General features: G+C 38.1%; 1 protein-coding gene across 5 annotated transcripts in view; it reads left to right on the top strand.

Moving 5' to 3' along the window:
* Window positions 1-10,393: 10,393 nt before the first annotated feature.
* Hdx (highly divergent homeobox) overlaps window positions 10,394-11,199 on the top strand; it is a 142,007-nt gene continuing 141,201 nt past the window's right edge. For 2 of the 5 annotated variants that reach the window (NM_001395572.1, NM_001395571.1), the window contains exon 1: window positions 10,503-10,615. The gene's annotated coding sequence lies outside the window, so the exon portion shown is untranslated. Of the gene's footprint in view, window positions 10,616-11,199 lie in introns of all 5 variants that reach the window. The other 3 variants (XR_005498000.2, XM_039099856.2, XR_005498003.2) reach the window with 3 other exon arrangements.

Raw genomic sequence — 11,199 nt, 5'->3', positions numbered from 1 at the left:
TCTCCGCCATTCAGCATTCCTCAGCTGTGAATTCTTTGTTTAGCTCTGAGCCCCATTTTTTAATAGGGTTATTTGTTTCCCTGGGGTCTAACTTCTTGAGTTCTTTCTATATTTTGGATATAAGGCCTCTATCTGTTGTAGGATTGGTAAAGATCTTTTCCCAATCTGTTGGTTGCCGTTTTGTCCTAACCACAGTGTCCTTTGCCTTACAGAAGCTTTGCAGTTTTATGAGATCCCATTTGTCTATTCTTGATCTTAGAGCATAAGCCATTGGTGTTTTGTTCAGGAAATTTTTTCCAGTGCCCATGTGTTCCAGATGCTTCCCTAGTTTTTCTTTAATTAGTTTGAGTGTGTCTGGTTTGATGTGGAGGTCCTTGATCCACTTGGACTTAAGCTTTGTACAGGGTGATAAGCATGGATCGATCTGCATTCTTCTACATGTTGCCCTCCAGTTGAACCAGCACCATTTGCTGAAAATGCTATCTTTTTTCCATTGGATGGTTTTGGCTCCTTTGTCAAAAATCAAGTGACCATAGGTGTGTGGGTTCATTTCTGGGTCTTCAATTCTATTCCATTGGTCTATCTGTCTGTCTCTGTACCAATACCATGCAGTTTTTATCACTATTGCTCTGTAATACTGCTTGAGGTCAGGGATGGTGATTCCCCCTGAAGTCCTTTTATTGTTGAGGATAGTTTTAGCTATCCTGGGTTTTTTGTTATTCCAGATGAATTTGCAGATTGTTCTGTCTAACTCTTTGAAGAATTGGATTGGTATTTTGATGGGGATTGCATTGAATCTGTAGATCGCTTTTGGTAAAATGACCATTTTTACTATATTAATCCTGCCAATCCATGAGCATGGGAGATCTTTCCATCTTCTGAGGTCTTCTTCAATTTCTTTCTTCAGTGTCTTGAAGTTCTTATTGTACAAATCTTTTACTTGCTTGGTTAAAGTCACACCGAGGTACTTTATATTATTTGGGTCTATTATGAAGGGTGTCATTTCCCTAATTTCTTTCTTGGCTTGCTTCTCTTTTGTTAGAGGAAGGCTAATGATTTATTTGAGTTAATTTTATACCCAGCCACTTTGCTGAAGTTGTTTATCAGCTTTAGTAGTTCTCTGGTGGAACTTTTGGGATCACTTAAATATACTATCATCTGCAAATAGTGATATTTTGACTTCTTCTTTTCTGATCTGTATCCCCTTGACCTCCTTTTGTTGTCTGATTGCTCTGGCTAGAACTTCAAGAACTATATTGAATAAGTAGGGAGAGAGTGGGCAGCCTTGTCTAGTCCCTGATTTTAGTGGGATTGCTTCAATTTTCTCTCCATTTAGTTTAATGTTAGCAACTGGTTTGCTGTCTATGGCTTTTACTATGTTTAGGTATGGGCCTTGAATTCCTATTCTTTCCAGGACTTTTATCATGAAGGGGTGTTGAATTGTGTCAAATGCTTTCTCAGCATCTAATGAAATGATCATGTTGTTTTGTTCTTTCAGTTTATTTATATAATGGATCACGTTGATGGTTTTCCGTATATTAAACCATCCCTGCATGCCTGGGATGAGGCCTACTTGATCATGGTGGATGATTGTTTTGATGTGCTCTTGGATTCGGTTTGCCAGAATTTTATTGAGTATTTTTGCGTCGATATTCATAAGGGAAATTGGTCTGAAGTTCTCTTTCTTTGTTGGGTCTTTGTGTGGTTTAGGTATAAGAGTAATTGTGGCTTCATAGAAGGAATTCGGGAGTGATCCATCTGTTTCAATTTTGTGGAATAGTTTGGATAATATTGGTATGAGGTCTTCTATGAAGGTTTGATAGAATTCTGCACTAAACCCGTCTGGACCTGGGCTCTTTTTGGTTGGGAGACCTTTAATGACTGCTTCTATTTCCTTAGGAGTTATGGGGTTGTTTAACTGGTTTATCTGTTCCTGATTTAACTTCGGTACCTGGTATCTGTCTAGGAAATTGTCCATTTCCTGCAGATTTTCAAGTTTTGTTGAATATAGGCTTTTATAGTAAGATCTGATGATTTTTTGAATTTCCTCTGAATCTGTAGTTATGTCTCCCTTTTCATTTATGATTTTGTTAATTTGGATACACTCTCTGTGTCCTCTTGTTAGTCTGGCTAAGGGTTTATCTATCTTGTTGATTTTCTCAACTAACCATGTTTTGGTTCTGTTGATTCTATGGTCCTTTTTGTTTCTACTTGGTTGATTTCAGCTCTGAGTTTGATTATTTCCTGCCTTCTACTCCTCCTGGGTGTATTTGCTTCTTTTTGTTCTAGAGCTTTTAGGTGTGCTGTCAAGCTGCTGACATATGCTCTTTCCTGTTTCTTTCTGCAGGCACTCAGCGCTATGAGTTTTCCTCTTAGCACAGCTTTCATTGTGTTCCATAAGTTTGGGTATGTTGTACCTTCATTTTCATTAAATTCTAAAAAGTCTTTAATTTCTTTCTTTATTTCTTCCTTGACCAGGTTATCATTGAGTAGAGCATTGTTCAATTTCCATGTATATGTGGGCATTCTTCCCTTACTGTTATTGAAGACCAGTTTTAGGCCGTGGTGGTCTGATAGCACGCATGGGATTATTTCTATCTTTCTGTACCTGTTGAAGCCTGTTTTTTGACCAATTATGTGGTCAATTTTGGAGAAAGTACCATGAGGAGCTGAGAAGAAGGTATATCCTTTTGCTTTAGGATAGAATGTTCTATAAATATCTGTTAAGTCCATTTGCCTCATGACTTCTCTTAGTCTGTCTACGTCTCTGTTTAATTTCTGTTTCCATGATCTGTCCATTGATGAGAGTGGGGTGTTGAAATCTCCTACTATTATTGTGTGAGGTGCAATGTGTGTTTTGAGCTTTAGTAAGGTTTTTTTTTACATATGTAGGTGCCCTTGTATTTGGGGCATAGATATTTAGGATTGAGAGTTCATCTTGGTGGATTTTTCCTTTGATGAATATGAAGTGTCCTTCCTTATCGTTTTTGATGACTTTATTTGAGAATTGATTTTATCTGATATTAGAATGGCCACTCCACCTTACTTCCTCTGACCATTTGCTTGGAAAATTTTTTTCCAGCCTTTCACACTGAGGTAGTGTCTGTCTTTGTCTCTGAGGTGTGTTTCCTGTAGGCAGCAGAATGCAGGGTCCTCGTTGCATATCCAGTTTGTTAATCTATGTCTTTTTATTGGGGAGTTGAGGCCATTGATGTTGAGAGATATTAAGGAATAGTGATTATTGCTTCCTGTTATATTCATATTTGGATGTGAGATTATGTTTGTGTACTTTTCTTCTCTTTGTTTTGTTGCCAAGACGATTAGTTTCTTGCTTCTTCTAGGGTATAGCTTGCCTCCTTATGTTGGGCTTTACCCTTTATTATCCTTTGTAGTGCTGGATTTGTAGAAAGATATTGTCCAAATTTGGTTTTGTCATGGAATATCTTGTTTTCTCCATCTATGTTAATTGAGAGTTTTGCAGGATACAGTAACCTGGGCTGTCATTTGTATTCTCTTAGTGTCTGTATGACATCAGTCCAGGATCTTCTGGCCTTCATATTTTCTGGCGAAAAGTCTGGTGTGATTCTGATAGGTCTGCCTTTATATGTTACTTGACCTTTTTCCCTTACTGCTTTTAATATTCTTTCTTTATTTTGTGCGTTTGGTGTTTTGACTATTATGTGACGGGAGGTGTTTCTTTTCTGGTTCAATCTATTTGGAGTTCTGTAGGCTTCTTGTATGCCTATGGGTATCTCTTTTTTTAGGTTAGGGAAGTTTTCTTCTATGATTTTGTTGAAGATATTTACTGGTCCTTTGAGCTGGGAGTCTTCACTCTCTTCTATACCTATTATCCTTAGGTTTGATCTTCTCATTGAGTCCTGGATTTCCTGTATGTTTTGGACCAGTAGCTTTTTCCGCTTTACATTATCTTTGACAGTTGAGTCAATGATTTCTATGGAATCTTCTGCTCCTCAGATTCTCTCTTCCATCTCTTGTATTCTGTTGGTGAAGCTTGTATCTACAGCTCCTTGTCTCTTCTTTTGGTTTTCTATATCCAGGGTTGTTTCCATGTGTTCTTTCTTGATTGCTTCTATTTCCATTTTTAATTCCTTCAACTGTTTGATTGTGTTTTCCTGGAATTCTTTCAGGGATTTTTGTGTCTCCTCTCTATGGGCTTCTGCTTGTTTATTTATGTTTTCCTGGAATTCTTTCAGGCATTTTTGCGATTCGTCTCTGGAGGCTTCTATTTGTTCTCTAAGGGAGTTCTTCAGGTCTCTCTTGAAGTCCTCCACCATCATGATCAAATTTGATTTTGAAACTAGATCTTGCTTTTCTGGTGTGTTTGGATATTCCATGTTTGTTTTGATGGGAGAATTGGGCTCCGATGGTGCCATGTAGACTTGGTTTCTGTTGCTTGGGTTCCTGTGCTTGCCTCTCGCCATCAGAGTATCTCTAGTGTTACTTTGTTCTGCTATTTCTGACAGTGGCTAGACTGCCCTAGAAGCCTGTGTCAGGAGTGCTGTAGACCTGTTTTCCTGTTTTCTTTCAGCCAGTTATGGGGACAGAGTGTTCTGCTTTCGGGCGTGTAGTTTTTCCTCTCTACAGGTCTTCAGCTGTTCCTGTGGGCCTGTGTCTTGAGTTCACCAGGCAGGTCACTTGCAGCAGAAAAGTTGGTCTTACCTGTGGTCCCAAGGCTCAAGTTCGCTCTCGGGGTGCTGCCCTCGAGCTCTCTGAGGTGGCTGCAACCAGGAAGATCTGCGCCGCCATTTCCGGGAGCTTCAGTGCATCAGGGTTTCAGATGGAGTTTGGTGTTTTCCTCTGGCGTCTGAGATGTGTGTGCAGAGTGCAGTCTCTTCTGGTTTCCCAGGCGTGTCTGCCTCTCTGAAGGTTTAGCTCTCCCTCCCACGGGATTTGGGTGCAGAGAACTGTTTATCCGGTCTGTTTCCTCTCAATCTTTTTTAATATGTGCACTTACATACAACTATGTATGTATAGATTTTTGTGTACAGTTAGCTCCTGTGAGTATGTTATTGTAATGGCCATGGCATGTCCAGAAGTCAGCCATTCATAGAGCTCTCCATTCTCTGGTTCTCGCAGTCTTTCAGGCCTCTGTACTCTTACGTTCTCTTTATTGTTGACTCCATTAGTACTGTGCACTCCAAACTCACTTATTCTCAGCAATTTTACAAGCTTTAAGACTCAGCGTTAACTGTCTGAGTCTGGAAAAAGAAACTTCTCTGACCCAACTGAAAGTAACACTAGTCAGTGTGGTAAAAGGTTGCGTGCCCACTTAACATCAATAGTACCTAGGGGTCCTGTGATTTCCACCCATGGGCTTTCACCAAATTTACCGTATCAAGCATGTGTTCTCTTCAAGGAATGTCAAATCAAGTTGAGAATTAGTTGAATAACTCAAGAACATTTTTCTTGCAATACTACACTGGATCTAGGCTGGAGGATCAGAATTATAGCATAAAGTCTACAGATATGAAAGACCATTGATGGTATTTTATTCCCAGCAGTCTGCACAAAATTCTTCAAAATTGTGAATATTACTAGCCTGAAAAGATGAAGCTTTCAGCTCAATTCCACCTTTGTCCTGTATCCAATATGTGGTGCTTCCAGCAATAAGATTTTTACCACCTATTCCCATTGAGTAATCAAGATCAAAGGCAATAAACTTGTATTGCTTTGGGAGCTTCCAGGGTCTTTCTAGTCAGCAATTCATAGAGAGAGGAACCTCACATGTAACACTGGGATTTTTGTTTAAAAATCTGTAGCTTCAAGAAACAGTGTCATCAACCCATGCAGGTGATTTCTGTTTAAAGTATTACATACTTGGGTTTTCCCAGAAGCAACTTTGCACATGTTTTTTTTTACATACCATTACTTTTAGTTGACCATTCCTCTGTATTTTCCACTTTTTCTCATCCCTTGCACCCTCCTCCCCATTAAACCTAGCCTTAGTATCTCCTCCTCACTCCTTTTATATCAAATACATTTACCAGATACATATTTACTTCCTCTCACTGTGCCATCAAAGACATTGGCCTACACATATTTCTCATGTTCCATTTATTGGTTTATGGCATTTTAAAATACTTATTCCAGCTTAAATACATAATTCTAAAAGTTTTGAAATTAGGCTCTGTATTTGGGCCTTGGTTACCTCAACCAGAATAATATGATCACATTCCATTTATTTATCTGGAAATTTAATAATTTATTTTTTCTTTAATGCTAACTAGAAATCCATTTTGTACATTCCCATATTTTCATTACTATTCATCAATTGATGGAAATCAAGTCTGATTCCTATCCTAACTATTATGAATAGAGAGCAAGGAATGTGGTTATGCAGTTATCTCCGTTGGGTAGTATAGCATTCTTTGGGTAAAAGGTATGTACGATATGGCTGGGTTATAAGCTAGTTCTATTTTCAGATTTCTTCTTGAGAAATATCCATACTGATTTCGTAGTGCTTTCCACTCCCAGACAAAGAGTAGGGGTTTGACTTTTCCCACAGCCTTGCCAGTATTTGTTATCCTTTTTTTTCCTTGACAGTAATCATTCTAGGGTGAGACAAAATCTCAGTGTAGTTCTAATTTGCATTTTCTTGATGGCTACTGAGGCTAAATATTTATTAGTTTTTAATTTTTCATCTTTTGAGGCTATCTGTCTAGATCTATGGTCCATTTTTTGGATGAGTTGTTTGTTTTCTTGATGTTCAGATCTTTTAGTTTTCTGTGCATTCTAGATATTAATTCTCTGTCAGATGGGCAACTATCAACAAATCTTTCTCATTGTGTAGACTGCTCTTCATTTTATTGAAAATTTTCTTTGCTCAACAGAAGATTTTTATTTTTGTGAGTTAAAATTTACCAATTGTTTACCTTATGCCCTGCACAGCTAGAATCCTGTTTAGAAACTCTTTACTTCCCTCTCTCTCTCTCTCTCTCTCTCTCTCTCTCTCTCCCTCCCCCCTCTCCCTCTCTGTCTTCCTCCCTCTATCTAGTGTACAACTTACCTTTATTTTTAGGAGTCTCAGTATTTTGGGTTTTACATTGAGGTCATTTATCTATACAGAATTGATTTTTGTGCAGAGTAAGTGAAAAAGGTCTAGATTCATTCTTCTACAGATAGATATCCAATTTTTCCTGCACCCCTTGTTGAAGATGTTGCCTTTTCTTCCAAGGCTACACAGGTCTTAGTACACAGCTTTGGCTACATGAGGCAACAAGTATGAAGGATTTTCATCATCAGCAAAAGTAGGCTAGAGCATCAATTGAACATGTTAAGTATTAAAATTGTTCTGTCACAATAATTTCTGAATCCTAAATAGAATGTCTATGCTACTAACACTGAGATTAGACGTTTTAAGTGTACAGAAGGCTATCTTGTATCATACCACTTGTGAGATATTTGCCTATGTTGACTGTCAGCACAAAACAACTCATTGTCATCTGTTTTCTCCTCATTATGGTACCAAAAATTCTGGGTTGATAAAGTGGAACCATAGGAAAGTGATCAATAGAGGTTGTTTGTCTAGATAGCACAAAACAAATCAACAATCTGAAACTGAATAGGAAATTTTATTGAAGAAAAATAATTAAAATAATTTTATAAGACAAGTTTATAAAATGGTGCTGTAACATTTTCACAGTCTGTGTAATGCGACTGATAGTATAAAAATGTCATGCAAAGTTCTAAAATGCATTCTTGAAATTTTCATTGCCAAATAATTTTTGCTACATGTCATCTAGAAAATTTACTCTAATGGAAAAAATGATATTCAAGTTTGGAAGAAAGATTTTTCATCTTGATGAGACAGTCAAAAACACTCTATTTTTTTCTGGGGTTATTGTTGAAATCTGACTGCTACAAGCAACCTCTTTTTTGCCCACATGTATTTCATTGCAGACAGATGTTCCTGATTATTTCCTCCCACCTTCAGGACCCAGTTTAAGCATACGGGATTATTAAAGCTCCATCTCAAAGCCAACTAGCATCTTTTATTTATTAGATCCACCCTGAGATTAATATGTCTTTTAGTTCGCTATATTCTCTTCTTTAATTGTCTATTATTTCTCTGTTTCTTGATTTGCAGTGTCTTCTAATCGTTTCCTTGTTTCATATATCAAACTGACATTCTTTGTAGTTATTTGCTCTAGTTCCCATTTCACTTCTTTTTCGTTTGACCTTTGTGTTTGCCTAATTTTCTCCGACCAATTAGATCCTAATGCTGTCTGTCCTCTCAGGAATTTGTCTGCTACCTGACTTAATTTCTTTAACTCTGTTCTTATTTTTTGAAACTCAACCTAAATATTTCTTCATCTGCAATCTTGAATATTGTCACCTGTTATTTTTCCCAAGTACCCACAATTTGCATTTTCCTTTATGATACAGGCTGTTGAGTCCTTTCTATTATACATACCCTTACTTTGCTCAGGTGATTTCAGAACATTAATTCTATCTTAACTTAGCTCTAGTCCTTGAAGCCCCAACTTAGTTTGTCAAACCTTGGCTCTTCAACCTGTGTCTACTACCTTGAGTTGGAAATGCCCTGGTTGTTTAAAAATCCTCAAATGATTGTCAACTCTGATTGGAAGATATAGTTTAGTTAATTATTAACCCATTGGCTTTGGGTAATTAATTTCCTTTGTACTTCATTTTACTTTTCCACACTGGTAAAAAAATGATACAAAAGGAGTACAAAATATATGATGGTTTTTACTTTAAATATAACTATTTTAACACCTCATTTTTTTGCTCATTTAAAAGTTTGAATGTCTAAGGACTTTTATTTTAACTGGTTGAGGTGTTTCTAATCACAGTTTAGATGGTGGAGATGGAAGCAGTGACATGACAAGGGCAGCCTGGGATATAGCTAGCGAGAACCTATGTCAGAAGGAGGACTAGATGTGTTGATAGCTAATAGGGCACTTGTCTAATGAGTGGAGGACTTGGGATTTATCTTTCAGCACTAGATAAAATATTATTTATCCGTTGCTTTTCTGTCTCCAACCTTCTCTGAACTCTATGCAGTTTAACACAATTAGCCCTTTGCAATTCTTTTATTTTATATGTGCAGATGTCTTTCCCATATGTATATCTGTGCACCATGTGTGTGCCTGGTGCCCACAGAGAAGAGCATCAGACCTCTAGTATCAGAGTTACAGAGATTTATGAACCGTGCTACATGTGAGTCACTTACATATATGGTAAAGTGCTGTGTACTTGATAATAATTTTCATTTTATAGTATCTGAGACTAGAAGACATCAAGAAATCTAGAGTTGTGTGTGAATTGAATTGTTTTTTGTTAAAAATCATCAGAGATGTTTTTGAGAATCTTTGATTCTAGAGGTTGATATCCCTTGAACCACACAGCTTTTGGTGGCTTTTAATTGAATCGAAGTTTTTTGTCAGTTTCTAAAAGTTTTTATTTTCAGCCTATTTAATTTCATACTAGTTCTTACTATTTTATTATATATTCTTCATTGGTCAAGCTGGTTTTATTTACTATATATATACATATATATATATATATATATATATATATATATATATATACATATATATATATTTCAGTTGACTATTCCTTTTTCCCTTTAAGACAGTTGCTTTTTCTTATCTTATCTTATCTTCTTTTAACCAACCATAAAGTTAAAATATTAAGATATAATGCTTTCCCAACTTTCCCATCTTACTGACTCGTTCATTCACAAAACAATGTGGTCTTTAATGACAGAACATATGATCAAGTATTTTATTTGATTGTTGTCAATGTTTATTACATGCTAATTCTATCTTCCAAATGGTGTTGCAAATTCTTTAACAGTAACTGACCAATAAATTCTATATCTCTCATGTCACCCAGCAAAGTTGACCAATGCACCGAGTGTTGCTAACTTAATATAATACTCGCCTTTATTTTTTCCCTGTAATTTACAAGTGATCACCCAGATTTTTTTTTTGACAAAACAGGGATTGAGATTAAGTGAAATAAGTCCGTTTCTTGCCTTAGTCACCACAGTCAACCAGTTACAAATGAAAACACATGTTATTATTGGAAAAATTCCAAAGGCTCTTTGGAAACATTGATTTTTAATAACATTGCTTATATACCTGTCAATTTGGCCTTTATGCTATCATTCAGTTTTGGTAATGGAGAACAATTTTGCTCAAAGTAAATCTCAAGTTTGAAGACCAGGCATCACTTGACTTAAAGGATTGTCTTGAAACTACTATAGGCACAGGGTTGCTGGATGTTCACAGCTATCCAGGGAGGGAAGTACTGAGAGGCCCGACATAGATTCAGCAGATAAGTGCCAGGAAGAGGCAGCCCCACTACAGGAAGCCACCTCTCCCCGCTCCCTCCCAACTCTTGGGTTCTGGGCTGAGGCCAGGGATTGTCCGGAGCTGATCTCGGGCTCCCATTGGCCGCTGTCTTTTGTGACGTCACGATCATGATGAGAATTGATGATCGGACACGCTGATTTCATTGTCTGAGGCGGCAGTGGAGACCCAGGAAAAAATCTCGCGGATTCCGCCTGATCTGGCCCTAGTCTCATCTTGGATCCTCTGATCTCTTCCGTGACCGCACCACGCCCGAGGTAAGCGCCTAACCTGGCTGTCTGTGAAGGGCAAAGGAGGACTTTCAAGACCCTGGGGTAATGTGCCCAGTAGGGGGCCCGTAGGGTCTCTGGCCTAAAGATACAGCCAATAAATTGGTGCAGCTTCTGGGAAGCCAACTGCCTCTACCTTCCCAGCAAAGGCTGGCAAGAGCATGAAATTAGAAAGGCGCTGAGGATGGGGATACTGTTGGTATTGCCACACAGAGCAGGACCTTACTCTGAAAGAGGGCAATGGCTGGGACATACTACTGGCCTGATAGTAAGAGAAACTGGCGCCTCTGTTTCTAAAGAAAGGACAGGATTGAATTCTACCACTTCTAGATTTCACTGGACAGTAGATTTCTCATAGCCCCACTCAAACGCACCGAGGACGCTGCGCCTGCGCATAAGCACTCTGATTAGAGGGGAGGGGGAGGTTCACTGCAGGGAGAATGGGCTTGGAAACTGCGCAGGCGCCTTTTCTCTTTAGCTGGAGGGGGAGGGGCTGAGCTGTGTCTGTACTGAATAAGGGAAAGGTTAAGGATTTGGCCTTGAGATGTTTCAAGTGCCTTTTGAAGTGAAGG

The sequence above is a fragment of the Rattus norvegicus genome, chromosome X (genome assembly GCF_036323735.1).
Source record: "Rattus norvegicus strain BN/NHsdMcwi chromosome X, GRCr8, whole genome shotgun sequence".
Taxonomy (NCBI): Eukaryota; Metazoa; Chordata; class Mammalia; order Rodentia; family Muridae; genus Rattus; species Rattus norvegicus.
The sequence above is the reverse complement of the archived record's forward strand: the minus strand, read 5'-3'. Positions and strand labels throughout refer to the sequence as shown.